At 34.6% G+C, this 16,304-nt stretch overlaps 1 protein-coding gene across 2 annotated transcripts in view; it reads left to right on the forward strand.

Moving 5' to 3' along the window:
* Positions 1-12,836: 12,836 nt before the first annotated feature.
* ATP8B (ATPase phospholipid transporting 8B) overlaps positions 12,837-16,304 on the forward strand; it is a 35,231-nt gene continuing 31,763 nt past the window's right edge. For both annotated transcript variants that reach the window (XM_089070496.1, XM_089070499.1), the window contains exon 1: positions 12,837-13,911. The gene's annotated coding sequence lies outside the window, so the exon portion shown is untranslated. The remainder of the gene's footprint in view (positions 13,912-16,304) is intronic.

The following is a 16,304-nucleotide window of genomic DNA, read 5'->3' on the forward strand; positions in this document are numbered from 1 at the left end:
TCGCACGAGGTAAGATTCACGAAGAACGGTGTTTAATTATCTTGTTTAAACGATCTTAAAGATTGTGCGGAGTTGGATCGCAAGACTCGTTGCACGTGTTGGATAATCCGTGTGTTCGTGTGCGTGGGGATGTGCACATCAATCCGAAACGGGATTCCGAAATTGTGGACGGTTTTGTGGGGAGAGGGAGAAAGTGTATATACGCCGCGATCGGAAAGGGGAAATCGCCTCGAGGGGCGGAGGAACGTTGAGGCGCGCACGAAAAATCGCGTTGTGACGCAAGACGCGTTGACCTCAAAATTCGCGCCGCACGCACGTGCCTCGTTGGCCGCTTCTCGCCGCGAATTGACGCGCGTTTTACGACGTGATGCGGGACACGGGATTTCGAGGAAATCAATATTGAAAAAGGATGCGTACGTGCAAATAATCCTCTTTCGGAAAATATCACGGTTCAAGCTTCCATTTGACCTCGTTTCAAGCGTCCCGTAATTCTCTCACAAGAACTCGGCGCGGAATCTAATTTGACGCGCCGAATTATAGAACAATTATGAATAATTTAGCAAGTAAGACGGAGAGAGATGTGAATTTTTTTAAATTTAATACATTTTGCACTTCGTAATTAAAATGAACGTAAGAGTGCAATCAGCCGTAACGTTTATATAATAAGAGAAAGTATATTATTGCATAAATAATGGATCTCTAGGCATTATCGTATTCTATGTTAATTGACTTCTTGTTAATTAACTTTAATTAACTTTAATCCGCGAATTGTTAATATTGTATGAAATTGCAAATGGTTGAAAGTCTTCATTTCGCAGCATTTACGCGTAAAATGGAATGAAGTCGGTATTCCGAAAAATCAAAATTTATTTTTATGCACGCAGTTTATCAAGGAAAACAAGAAGGAAAAAGAGGCATAAATGTGCGATTTGTTCAATTCTCCTTGTCTTTTCCATTTTTTTCTCAATTCTTGGCGATAATTATTGCAGTACCATAGCGCTATATCTTCATTTTCATTCTCTCTCTATTGATTGTGATTCGTAATATTTACGCGCTGTACCAAGGCAGTGATAACACAACACACTTGAGGCATCGTGTTACTCGACTAGCGCTCTCGACAACTGCAACTGCAACTTCGTAAGCCTAATTGAGTATTGCAGATCCGTTTCCCAATTTTACTCCCTCATATTGCGACACTTCCTTTCGAGCGGCGTGACCGCGAAAGAGTTAATTTCTTCAGGAAAAACTGTTCCTCACTCGCAAGCCGAGTCTCTCGCTTACTTGCGAATGACGTAAGTTGACGCATCGTGACTTCTCGTTGCGCTCGTCTGCCAGCTAGTTAATGCTCGGGCCAATGTTAAAGATCCCCATTGATTGGTGTCTCAAAAGCAAGGATTGCACCAACACCCTTTAGCGAAAACAGATTGATAAATCGCGGACATAGTAGATTCGCGTGTTCGTTCTATTAGCAATATTATCAATAGGAGCGCCGTGTGTTAACAGGCTGTCTATTACTTGAAAAAAACTAGAAAACCTGGAATTTCCAGAAAATTTATTTATACTTTGAAAAATCAGAGATTTTTTTTTAGATTTCTTTTTAATAAATATACATTGATTTGTAAGATTACAAATAACGTACATTTAAAAACTTACTTTCATTCTATTTAGAATTTTTAACAAATTGCTTCAGAAAATTTTCGAAGAATTTTTTTCGAGTTTGAATAAATATCAATCTTCTATTTTTTAATATCCAATTATATAGCCAGATATTTTATCGTTAAAATAAATTCGAAACATTTTGCGTACAAATTGATAAATATTGTATATGTAACGGTCATTTTATTCGAGATTTTAATTTCTGTTTGACTCGAAATCACAACCTCTGATAATCAAATCTAAATTACTATAATGGCTTAACAGAAAAAATTTTACAATTATTATATATATATTTTACAATTATTATAAATCTTTAATATTGATTACCTTTAGATTTAAGGAACTAAGAGCAAAAACCAATTATAATCAAGTCAAAGATAATTACAAAATTTGCAAGACTGTTTTTTTTCTTTTGTTTAAACGCAACCAATATAAAGCATCAGATGTAGACGTAAATGCGTGATTTGATATTTTGAAATATTTTCGTATTGAATGGCGCACTGTGAGAGACGATGACCTTTGCAATGATTTTCGGCCAGTCACATCTAGATATTTCGAAAGCGTCCTCGGTCTGTTTTGCGCAGAGATCCTTTCTAAAGGTAAAGACGTCGCATGACCTCGGATTCGGTGTCACGTGCGTTCTCGCTGAGCTGAGGATATGTCTCGTGCTTATGCAAATCCGTCGTCGCGCAATCTCAGTCACGCTGTTCGCCCTCGTGAAGAGATCTCGCGCGTTTTCGCCGATGATGACAAGATGTCTCTTTGTTGTTGCCAGGTGAATAATCGCGGTGCAAATAGTGATAAGTGACTAGCGACTGGCGCACAGGCAAACAGTCGTCGATCTGTTTAACACATAATCTTTCGTAGCCTTGGGACCTATAGATCACTATATTTTTCATATTCTTCGAAATATTACAATATTGAGATTTATAATACATTATGTAATTTGTCGCATAGTAACAATAACTGTACAAATTTGTATATTCTTCGTGATGTTCTCATGGATACTGTATTCGCTTATATAATGTAAAAAGATTATTTCTTATGTCATTTTTAAAACGTGATTGTTCGTGATGGGTTGATGATGCTCATTAATCGCGCCGTATATCATTCCTCAGTATAAATATCGCCGCTTTATTTTAGTGAATAAGGTCTAAGGGCTAAATAACTGTAATCTCTAGGATTGTTACTCGCGTCGTTGAAGAAGTATACATTCGACCTGCGGTTATCGCGCCTAACGATCGCATGGATAGCATTAGGTCACACACATCGATTCCCTTCACCCCTGGCGTTCCTGAATAATGGATGTATTTCGACTACTCGTGCGCGCTAGGGGTGCAATTCGCGAATCCCGCTGTCGCTTTCGCACGGCCTGTCAACAGATTCCCCGTCGAAATTGTGACGATACATTTATGCACGATTGACCTGACATGTATTTTCTTACTTATCACCCAAATAACGTTACTTAATATTATTTGAGTCTTAATTGTTTTGTATACTTGACATTAATTGGTATGAAGTAAAGTTATTAACGTGCACGTAAAGTTGATAAGTTCGTCATGATTTTAATTGGAAGTCTGCTATCTCTTTTAAACAAAAGTTAAACGTAAAAGGTAAACGTCAACTAACATTTTTTTATTTCTTAGGTTTTTGTCTTTTGCAATAATTAGTATATAAATTAGGGCTGTATTTCTAATTCGTTCTTATTTTAAAACTCTGTCTTAAATAATATTTTTAAATGTTAATTTGCTCTGTGATTGTTAGAATGGTTTATCATAAGTATGTGCTTAAGAAACAGACCGTCTTGAATATAAGAACTGACTTTGAATACTGACCTTAATCTTCTCTGTAATTTGCGATCTTAAAAATTATGAAGCAATATATCGATCGTTTATTTAAAGCGACTTTGACATCTTCAAGAACGGTTTCGTAAACTGTTTTGCCATGGTACTTAAATGCTTGATACATCTAGATTAATCAATATTGTGCAGATTTATACAACAGAATGAGAAAACGAGAACGAGAACGCACGCATTATGTCTCGTAAGAGTTAGTTATCAGAAATATGAAGGCCAATTGCGATTTGCAGCGTAACGAGTATAAAACGTGTCACGCTGTTTACATTTTCGAGGAACGAAATCGCGATTTATCTGATTTATATCTGTCACGGAAGTTGATTTACGAATTCACCGAGCATCTTGAAAGATCGTATCTTGGAAAATGCTCGAATGTTCGTCGTACTCTCAGAGATTGAGCTAAGAAGTTCAAACGTTAGAGGTCCAATTTTTTAAGAGCCTACATGTAGACAATAAATTGTTATTATCGATACGATCTAATATATTCAATTCAATTTTCATAACAATGGCTGTCTATAATGAAATATCTATTAATAATATTTTTTTTCCTCTCGTTTAATTCTTTTTTTTTTATGATCTCTCTTATGCATCATGTTATTTCATATTATCAAATTATTTTAATTGCATTTTTAATATTCAATTGGAAAAATTTTTATCGTTATATTTTTTTCTATATTAATATCGATTATTACATTGATTTAATGTATTTTTCGTTTAGCGATATGAAAGTTTTAACGTTTGCGCTTGTATATACTTTCACACTCGAGTAAAAGGTACGACGAAAGCAGGCAATCGTTCGTGTGACGTAGCTCAATCACTTTCTCATGTCTACTATCAGCCTTGACCATCATTAAAAGGTCGGCGAAACAGACAAAAGTCTCTGCTAGAGAACTTAACTCGCGATGTATTTTTCATTCGATGACCAAGCAGCAACTTCCTCGGATATATTTTTCATATGAGAATATCATATGCAATCTAACAATTGTTTAATTGCTTCTCGTAAAAGAGTCGTTAACATAAGATATATTCATTGGTCAATATAAGTACATTTAATTTAAAACGAAGAAACAACGTCACTACACATACAGTATAACGTTATATAAGAAAGGAAACCTGCTTTTTCTTTCTATATATTTTATCTGCACATTTTAGAGTTCAGCATGATCGTATTATTATATACATCATAATCATTAGCAAATTGCAAGATATTCTTGATCAACGTAAAATGTAGTCGAATGTATAGGAATAAAACTTTGCACAAATACTTCGCACTTTATCTCCAAGGACATTTCTAGAAATTCTTATTGATATATCGCGAAACGGAAATATCTGAATATCTAAAAGATATATACTTCTTTTTCATTAAATATTGTATATCAGTAATAAAAACAAATTATAATTTATTAAAATTTCTTCAATGCTATTAACACGAAACACTGTGACAATAAAATCATAATCAAAATCTAAATAATTTTTTTTAATAATTATATTTTTTCTACTTTATAATTTATGCATTTTGTGAGTTATATGCTAGCTATATAAAGTGCGGTTACAAAGACAGGATGCGTATGTAACGTGCTTGTCGTTATCTATAGAAGGAATAACGTAACAACCGAGTGAATGTCCATGTCTTGTCATAGCTTATGGAATTCGCATCGATGTGGCGAGTTGCCTCGTTCTACCAATTTTCAATGTCGCGAACTTTTAACTCGATGATCGCGATCTTGCATTGTTGTAACCATCGAACTCTTTATGTAACCATCGAACAGAATCCCAGATTGAATATATTCAGTTTAAAACATTATTTGATTAATATGAAATTTGTCTTTATTTTTTTTTTAAAGATAAAGAAATTTAATTATTTGTAAATTATATGATTTTATAAAATTAATCATAATATCATGTTTTATTAGATAACTTTATTATTATATCAATTATGACAATATCTTTATAGATATGTATATCGCGTTTAAAAAACAGTGGAATCGCACATTATTGACATAAAAGAAGATAAACTTTTTTTTTATCTTTTCTGGCAAAAGAAAAGAAATTTTATACTCCATTTTTTCTTTATTTTTTCACAAGGAAGGCTTGAAGTTTTGACGTTGTCTTGAATAATGAAGATATCGATCTCGTAATACAACGTCGGGATTCATTAAATTCGCGTGGCACGCGCATCGATAAACACTTCGTTTATGATAATGAATGTCGAGATAGAATCTATTATTAACGCACCGTGGAATATTAAGGTATCTATAGAATATACGTAATAATGACAAATTTTTCTTGATTGCTGATTTTTTTTTTTTTATAAATGCAATATTTACTTTTGCAAAGTAAATGACTGAATTTTTAGAACGAATTAATAAAATAATTCAATTATATACGTGAATTCATAACGTTTATTTATTTAATTGTTACAATTAACGACATTATTACTTTAATCATTAAGTTCGTTATTTATTATTGTAGTTGCCAATTATAACAGCTTTTACTTTATTATTGTAGTAGTTAAACCGGTCGACAGTGAAAGTATCTTTACCAGATATTATAATCGCAAACTCTCGTACGTTTTCGGTGCATGTGCACTTGGACAACGCATTCCGTTCGTAGATAAACGTGACTGGCATCATTAGTCTCATGGAATCAATTAGCGGAGCGGCCAACCGGCTCTCGCGATAACCACCGATGAATACCGATACCCGATTGTGCAATCTTTGTAGCTAGCTATTTCTATATATCTATTGTAATGATCAGGTCTGTTATTTTTCAACAGTTACGGGAATGAATTTCATGCAAAAATATTGAAAATTAAAAATATATATTAAAACTATACAAAATATGCTTTTAAATTAATTATTCTCCTGCTGGAAATTCAATGTGATGCGATTTATTTTCTGTGAAAGAGATGAAAGATAAAAATTTTGATATAAAATAACATAATTCAAAAATTTAATTTTGTATTCAACTTTGAATGAATTTCTATGAAACGTTTATGTTAAACGTTGAAATTTACATATGATAATGTGACGGATATTTATTTAAGTATTTTTTTCTGTCTTCTTTCTTTGAAAATGAATATTGAAAAATAAAAAGAGTATATATTTATGTTTTCTTTAAAATAAAATATCTTATGCCTCAGCAGGAGCAACATATCACTCGTCTAATCCACACGATAAGATATCAGCTGAACGAAGGCGTATTTATTCTACGATTTTCGCTGAAAGTAGGATGTGGCTGCTCGATATACGAATCACTATTTAATTATCTAGCTTAATAATTGATTTGATATAAATACTACAAATATCTTTCTGAAATTTGATGATTGATTGACAATTGAAAGAAAACGGTTTTGTCAGAGCTTGATTATGAATAGTCATGCAATTTCCTCGTATAATTCTTGTTTGTTAATCAACCACCTGTCAAGCAATATTCTTAAGATCATAGAACCATCTGTGTTAAATCGCGGCCGACTTTTCATCCAAGTCAATATTAAACAAATGCTAATCTAGAACACGTTGTTTTTTCACTCTATTTTTATTCCACTTATTTTATTTTACTCTTCTTTCCCACCTTATATAAAAAAATTTTTTTATCGTTATACGCAAAAATTGTAAGATCATTGTTTCGTGAGATATTTTCTATTCTGTTAATGCTGCATGGAACTTTTATCATTCATCGATGTACGATTTATCTTATCTGACTAGGTGGCACGCCTCTCTCCACCGAATCCTCGTAAATATCACGAAATAATCAACATAGAGAGAGAAAATGTGCATTGTCATTTCGAGTAGTGAAATGGGATAGCCATTGTATTTAAAGTTAAGCGTTAGTTAAGGCATTGCGATTCAATGAGATATGTTGAGAACGTAAACATAAAAAAGACATGATTTAACATCATGTCACTTATTATTACGGATTTAATTGCGTTCAATCTTTTCTAAATATCGTATTTAATCTCCGCGGACATTTATGCGGAAATCTACACGCAAATATTAATTAACACGTGACGCACTTAAACTACAGAGCAGGCATCATTCATAAATACTTTTATCCGAGTTATCAAATTTTGTGAAATAATATTTGCATTACTTTTTTCTCTTCGTTTCATGTTCTTTTCTTAAAATATATATATGTACGAGTAAGACTCATTAAAATATTAATATGTAATGTATGTAACGCGTGCGTTTTAAAAATTATAAGTGAATTTTAAGTACAAAAAGTAGAACACTCTGATTAGATTTTATAATAACCTCGTGTAAAAGGATTTTTGTTAGAATAATATAATTCTTAATTAAATTGCAGAATTAGCATTTCGTAGAATTAATCAATATTGCGATAAAAGTGCATATTTAATTATTATTACACCAGTGAAATTTTATTTTTAATTTTCGATTAAATTAATGATACAACTAAATTAATAGCATACATTTCTCAGACTTTGCGAGAATTTCTTAATATTCAAACTAATAACAATAAATTAGTCTTAATATGTTACACAGCTTATCGAGATATGACATGGGAGCGATAAATGACTTCAAAGAATCTTCGTGATATCTTCAAACAGAGATCTCGAAATAGTAGAATAAATATATTTTACACATGTTACTAGTTCATACCACAAAGGATTATTTGTCGTTTAATTTATTTTTATTATTGATATTATCAAAGGGACGTAGCTTATATGAGAAAAGAAAGGAAAAAACTAGATGATTTTCCATTTGCATTGGATGAGCTAAAAAATGGCTGGTAAACGAACGTACACGCAGTAGTAAATTCCGATTTAAATGAGACACATTGCGTGGACTTTAGATTTATCGACACTAATTACGCTGGGTATTATGATTTTACAACCAATTTATGACTTTTTGTTATCGACGATAATTTTTTTAAGCTCAATGACGTTCAATATGACGATGCAAAATTGCTTGATTTAAATAGAACTTACGATTCAACCTTTCAAGTCGACACTTTTATACACAGATAGCATTAGAGTTTAACGAACTTTTTAAGTATGTTATCTTTGATTGATAAATAATAAATATCAAATTGCTCTGTTTTAGATTGTTAGTACATAAATCTGACTTGTATTTTTACGATCTTTGTTCTGATATTAATCTTTCGTTATCACGTGTGTAATAAAGAGACCACAGGTTAGGTCGCATTTAGCTTGAATAAACGTGAGTTAAGTTAAATGGGACAATGTCTATCATTGGCTGCCGCACCCTTCCTATCTCCGGCCCTACCCTTTCGGTCATCATAGGGGGTTGTCCCGGTTACTTTGAAAATCGCCACTTTCTAGGAGCTGATATTCCAGTATTACTGCAGAATCTTTATTGGACGTGGTCACGGATGGCAATTTGACGCTTTCTGATTACACATTCGATAATTATCACAACATTTAAACATCTTTAAAATGTTTTTATTACGTAAAATCTGTACGCACACAAGTTTATATAAATTAATATAGCATATCAAAATTAATTTAAAATTAAAATCAAATCCGCTCAAAATAACATTTGTACACTTATATTTGTATTTAAAATGGATTGGTTTGAGAATTAATATGAATAATTGAGTTGAAATTCATTATATAATAATATTAATCACGGGTTAATGACGATTAAAATTAACGAGACAAGTTGTGACAGTTAAAATATATTTCTGAAGCGCAAACGCGTCACATTGTAATCAAAATCGCGATTTTTTATGAACAAAGATTCGCAAAAGCGCGATTTTTATGAACAAAGATTCGCGATTATTAAATTGTGATCGATTTATTCGCATTCCTGCGACGCATCGATTTACTACTTTACAAGCCGTATTATAGGTTTCGCGTGCGCGCCGTCGCGACGGGCAATCGACCCACTGTCTATAAATCGTGCAATTAGGCGTGAACAGACCGCCACTTTTCTTCACCGTCGGCAACGCGCCGAGGTGCTATTTACTACGCAAATGAAGCAGTTGGTCGTCATGATTCGATAGCAAATCGCCATTCTTTTGCCGTAAAACAGCAGGGACTATCACGTTATCTCGCGCGGAATATCAAGGTGGGGATGATGTCACTTTGTAAGGTCGCGATGTATTATGAATGCGTGAGGGTTGGAGGCACGCCTCTATTGTACGCTCGTACAATAGATATATATCTAACTCTGTCTGTGCACCGGTTTCATTAATCGTTCGACACTATCCGACTTGTTGTGTTAGCGTTATTCGCTACGTAACCGCGTCAGTCGTAGACTCTACTAATTTTGGAAGCAGCTCACCCCTTTACGAATTCTGTTCTTGCTGATTTGCGAATGATATTACATGTATAACGTGAATACATTTTAATTTTATACAAAGCATTTATACTTAACACAGATATTAACTTAGAAGTTTAGTAAAAAAATATTGCTAATTTTACTTCAGTTAGTACAATTAGTATAATTTAATTATACTAGCTATATTTATGTTACATTAATGTCATATTTATTCCGGCTGCGTGCGACAATATTATCTGAAAAAAAAAAAACACATTCTCCACTTTATATATTTCACATATTATTTTCATATATTTTATTAGAGGGAGGGTTATACGAAAGATATCGCGTGCAAGAGATCAATGTAAATATTATGTAATAACGCTCTATCATCGCTATATATCGTATATACACGTATATACACGCAGAGCATAAGAGCTAGAGCTAGTTGATCGCTAGATTTGCTATACTTTTGTATATATATATATATATATATATATATATATATATATATCTCATCGATTGACCTGCCGTTACGTATACAAGGTGATAGTGTCTATCCACATCGATAATTCTGAAAATTCTACGAGACAATATTCCAGACATAATATCCTATGCCGAGCGCTTTTTTTTCTTGTTCTATCACATGTTCTATCAAATGAAGGAACTGTGAATTATCGATTACCTTCTGTTATTTACGCCATTCATGCGATTAAAAAACGGATCGATATGTTAAGTGTATATGTTAAGAACACCGCTTCTTGCACTTTAATTTCTTGTCGCATGTCATTAATGACGTTTCGTTTAATTTAATAGTTCTCTTTATGAGTGTAATGTCGTAAGACAGGTGCGCTTTTTCGTCAAATTACATTTTCGCAATGTTTACTTTAATTGATATAGAACTGGTGCATTGCGCGACTAATTGCGTGACTAATTGCGTCACGTTGAAAAGGATGCGATTGTCAGAAGATCAATAAAGTTGAAATTTTCGTGAATCGGCGAGTCACGCTATTATTAATTATTATTAATAGAACCTATTATTAATAGAACCGATGAAATACAACGTGCTTACACGAAGCTATTTCGGATGCTTCTCTTGTATAGATTGCGTGTTTATTTTCATCTGTTTTTGAACGCATCGTAAATCACATGTTTTTTCTTCTTTTATAAAGAATACATGATTGAAATCTTAAGTCGCCGTCCGATGAGACACAACTTAATTGAATTATCTCCATTCTTTGGTAGACAAATGAAGTTGTCTCGGCGATGATGTATCATCTTCGCTACGCTCGACGCCTTTTTCCTGATATAATATCCGAAACGCGTGTCGTATGTGAGAAACCCTCGGCAGTGACGATAGCACATGTCGTAGAAGTTTCTTCCATTAGCTCTTTCATCACGCAACTTCCAATTACTCTACCGAATTATTCATAAATATTGTATACCAGCTTGCTGAATAATGTAACCGCGCTGGACATATCAGGAGAAACTTAATTATTGACTTGGCAGAAGCGACAAGGGAACTTGTCACGATACGTAGGGAATCTAATTCCTAATTAGTAAAATTAATATACTAATAACATGCCATGATGTATAACAAGAAAAGATGCACGCAATAAATTGCAAAGGTGCTAGTTAAATAATCGATTCTTCGTTAATGTTGAAAGGTAGAATATTTTCTTGTCACTTTTTTTCTTGATTTTGAGAATCCTTCATGAAATTGAGTTTTTACGTCCATTTTTTTTTTAATTATAGCAAGTTGCAATATTTCTTCATATTAATATTACTCATGTGTTATGATACTCGTGGGATTGGAAAAATATAAATTTAAAGTTGATGCACACATAGTTTTAATAGACGTACCGTTTGGGACAATGCCGAGCAAAATGTCGCGAATTGGCATTTCTAAAATGTCAATCGTGTCATTAGCACATGTGTTAGGACAAGGATGATATTTCAAAACTTTGTTACTTTCAGTGACCTAACTTCGATTTTTTTGTCCGAGATGCTTTTGTGTATCAGTAACCTTGTAACCTTCCTACTTAGCGCTTAATAGTTTCGTAGTATTCTATTCTATTCGCAAATCAATTTATTTTTTATTTTTCCTACAATGTTTTTCTAAATGAAAAATTAGTTAAATTTAATCCTAGACACTTGCGAATTAAGATTTTTTAATCATTATTCCTTTCAATTTCCTATAGTTTATTAAATCTTGGAAAATTATGTTACATCACTTTAATGAGACTTATATTTAACTTTGCTAATCGGATTTTGAGATAATTTCGTCAAAGAAGTCATTTACTCTTTGTAATTACCGCATGATGACTATAGCGACAGGTGTAATGTCTTGTTGCAAAAAAAACCTGTAATTCTTAAGATTCATTTAAAACTTGTTGACGTAACACTAGTTGTAGTTCTCACTTTTTTCTACTAATTTGCTTAAACAATTTCGCTCTTCAATGATATGTTCAGAACTGAGTATCTACTATATATTAATTTGATAAATTACAGTTAATTATTTCTTAATCGTACCGTTAACCGGTTCTCTAGTAGCCGTCCTGTTGCGGGAGTACCGCGCCGGTCTTCGTCATCGCAGAGGCCGATGTCGCGACGCGCGGTGCCACAGGCTCCGGCCTTGCTCGGCTGCCTTCAATCGCCCGTTCCGTCAGTCGAGCACAGCGCGCGCCTCCGAACGGTCTGGCCTACCGCGTGCACGACGTCGAAGAGAGCGAAGTCACTCCGTCGCTCTTAGCGCGAGCCGTCGTGACACGCGATCGACATTCGCCGCGCCTAACGTACGTGACCGGATGCAAGAAGCAGTGACGAGCGATAACTCCAAGTGCCTTTCCCATCCGCGAAGATTGTCGCTATCGCCTTTGGCGGCACGGTCGGGATTCTCGAAACGAATTCGCCGGATCGGATGAACGTCGGGGCTTCGCGAGATCTCGTTCCGTAAACCTCGCTGGGATTTACGCTGGCTTAAATATCGTGGAACGTATCGCTATTGCATAGCTATTGCTGCCGGATTTATATTTGGGACGACAGAGAGAACCGGAGGAGAGCCTCGGCTGGGTCTCTTGACTGACCGGCGCTCAAAGCTTGCGGCGCTTTTCTAATCGAACGATCGCGGTGATCGCGTAAGGTCGCGAGCTTTTTCGAGTGGCGTGTCCGGTGTGATATCGGCGTATCTTTTATAACGCTGATCGGTGCTACTTTCCCCGCTTCGTTCCGCTGCCGTATGGAAAATAATCGAACAACGAACGGTCTCTTCTTAAGACGGGAAAAATTGAAAAGAAACTCTCTCGATATTTGATGTCGGGAGCTCGAGCCATGCTTGATGCAATCTCTCCTGCCGCGCACCAGGAGGATTATTTGTATATTTGCCAATGGCGTTGGAGAGTATCACCGCTACAGTTCGACCTGCATCCATCGAGAGACTAGAACCATCATTTCTTTGAGAGAACCGGTCGTGAGGATTCGATAGAATATACATGTATATATGTATATTGTGATATATGTATATATGTGTATCATTGTATTGTAACGTATTATTCTAAACACGTTATTTGCGATAAATACCATCACATGCCTCTGTAGTCGAAAGGATAAGATGCCTGCCCGGTAAGCAGAAGATCCAGATTCGATTCCTGGCTGAGGTGATATTTTTTCGCAAAATAATTACGAATTTTCACGACTGGTTCGTGGTCGAGCCCCGCCGTGACGCACACCCTCCCTTCTTATCGCTCGATCGGAGATTTTTCCGCGACCTTAACCCTGTGAGGAAATTCAATCGATCTTCGAGCACATGTCGGAGACTATAAGAACTCGCGCGCAAGTCCATAGATATGCATCTCGAGGGAAAGATCTAAGGCGACGACGCGTCGGCATCGAAAAGCCAGCCATTGAAAACGTTTAATCGTCAGCGAAAAGTTTCCTTCTGGAAATTCCACTATAATGCGATATCACTATGATGACGTAAACGAGAGCAGTAATCGGAGAAAGTCACAGATTGATTAAGACTCGGATCGCGCCGACTGTTTATCGTGTGTGAGTGTAGGAACGGAAGCGTGCGAAGGGCGAATTTCTTCCGACGGTCACGAAGAGCGAAATGAAAGTCTTACTATGCTAAGATATGACGACGAAGAGCCGTCTGCAAGGTAAGCGTTCGTGATCTCTCGCCTATCGCTTTCGTGCGGAACACCTGACGCGAGGAAAATTGTTATGTGAGAATGATTTGCATTAACATTTATTATTGCGGTATACTTGATATACGATATTCAGTTTCTGTTTTTTTTTTTCTTCTATATCCGTAGAGTTTCTACAAACCATTTCATTTCTACGATTCAGACGTGTGCATTGTTTGATTCTACGCGAATAATGTAACAGTGATTTTTCCTTTACGGAATTAATTTTTCTGAAATGCAGAAGAGCAAAAATTACATTGCTCCTGCTATTCTTAGATTATTTTTTTCCAACTTTTTACAAATGTAATTATTAAAATGTTTATCTTGAGAGTTTGAAAAATTACGTTGCTCCGAGTTGCGAAAGATCATTTTAATCTTCGACGAGGACGCGCTTATCTACGAATGTTTCATAGTTTAAAAATAGTCTTTGTTAATTATCTGTACTCGTGTTTTGTAGAAGTAAGTTTGTATAGAAACCGTAGCCAAATTTTCTTGTAAATTGAGTAGTTTACTCTCATGATGTTTCCAAGAATGACGAATTGCTCGTGGCCACTGAACGATCAATGAAGATGACGTTTGTACAATGTCGTTTGTGTCGCGCGATACATTACCCTTTCTTGGATGCTCATACACGTCTCTCCTATGGACAGTTAGATATATACATATGAGAGGCGTGAGTTTACATAAGGATCGCCTTGTAGCGATCATGAGATGACTATTGATAATCTACCCATGTGTAATTCTCTTAATTATTACAAGTAAATAATAAGTGGAACTTTTGTATCCTTGCTACGTCATACTGTTTTTTTTTTTCTTGGAATCTATGAATATTATAAATCTCGGCTAACACCGATAGTTTCGATCGATTATGTGTTACAACTGCTTATCTTCCATTGTCATTTTGTTTATGAATTATCAATAGATGCGGAAAAATTAAGAGAATGACCTTGACGTTTTTGTTGAGGAAAAAAAATACAATTTATATCTCGACACGACGTAATGTTCGCATTCCGCCGATTTTAGGGACAGCTTGCAAAGATTTCGATCTCTTTTGCAAAGATTATAAAATCAGAGCTTGGATATTTGGGGAATTGCGATCAAATCGTGGAAAAGTCAACAGTGATTCTGGCGGAACGCCAATCGTGATTTCATCAACGTGTGTGCATCGTATGAATCGCTATTCGACGGTTTTTCGTTATTCGCGCGATATGTTTTCGTTCCAGGAAAAATGAAGAGCATCGTAATCTTTTCCACACGTTTCGTTTGTATTTTTAGTGTTTTCCGCGTATGACGACTTCGTAAAAAATTTCGAGCAGAATTTACTCTACAAAAATGAAATTAAAGTTATCGTTTAAATTTAAAATTATAATTTTTACGCAATAAGATTTTTTTATATATATGCAAACTTCTTGAAATTCCGAGTTACATAAACTAGATACGTTATGAAATTAGCGTGCTAGCAAATGATAATTAAGATTAAAATTACGTACAAAAGAATCGTGATGTTCTGTGCATAAAAAACAGTTTTCTTATGAATCTAAATGCCTATAGTATGTTTCTTTGTCGTTGGCTCGAGGAAGAAGTATGATTTACCGGTTCTGCAACTAGCAATTTCTAAACCTCGGCTCGGATTTCAAGCTGCATGTACTTTGTTGCCTTACGAATGTGCCGATTGCATGTCGTAGCACTCGACATGACGAAGTTACAGACATGACGAGTTTTCCTAAATACATATAGTCAAAACAGACTGTGTAATAATATCGCTGCTTTTAAGACGTCTGCTTTAGTGCGGTCACAATGATGCACCTCAATGAACCGTGAAAACGGTGACTCGAACGCGGTATTATGATGTCTGACACTGATCTTTTTCGATCTTCTACTCCCACAACTATGAAGTATTTTTGGTCGAGTTGCACAATTTCGAACATCTAATCTTAAGTTGATGTGACCGTTATACAAACAGAATAATAAAAATGAAAATATAATCACGATTGATATTTCAAATAATAATGAATTCAATATGATTATACGATAATAGTAATTGCATACGATTTCTAATGATTAATCGAAATTCAAAATTAATGTAAAAATGAGAAACTTGTAAAATATAAATTAATTGATTGAATTTTGTATAATCATCTGTATTATAATCGATGTTGTAGAGTTTCTAGATAGAAACAGAAAAGGCAGTTAATTAAAATGTTATCGGATCTGAGTCAAATTCGAGAAATGTAGGGGATACTATGTGGCTGCATGTATCCGGTTACTTGTTATATGAGAATGATATTTATACTGTGATGTGTTGTAAATGAAATATATACGAAATATTTCTGTAAAATTATAATATGTAATTGCAACAACAAAGT

Source organism: Pogonomyrmex barbatus, unplaced genomic scaffold (assembly GCF_055798465.1).
Source record: "Pogonomyrmex barbatus isolate J1 unplaced genomic scaffold, ASM5579846v1 scaffold10, whole genome shotgun sequence".
Taxonomy (NCBI): domain Eukaryota; kingdom Metazoa; phylum Arthropoda; class Insecta; order Hymenoptera; family Formicidae; genus Pogonomyrmex; species Pogonomyrmex barbatus.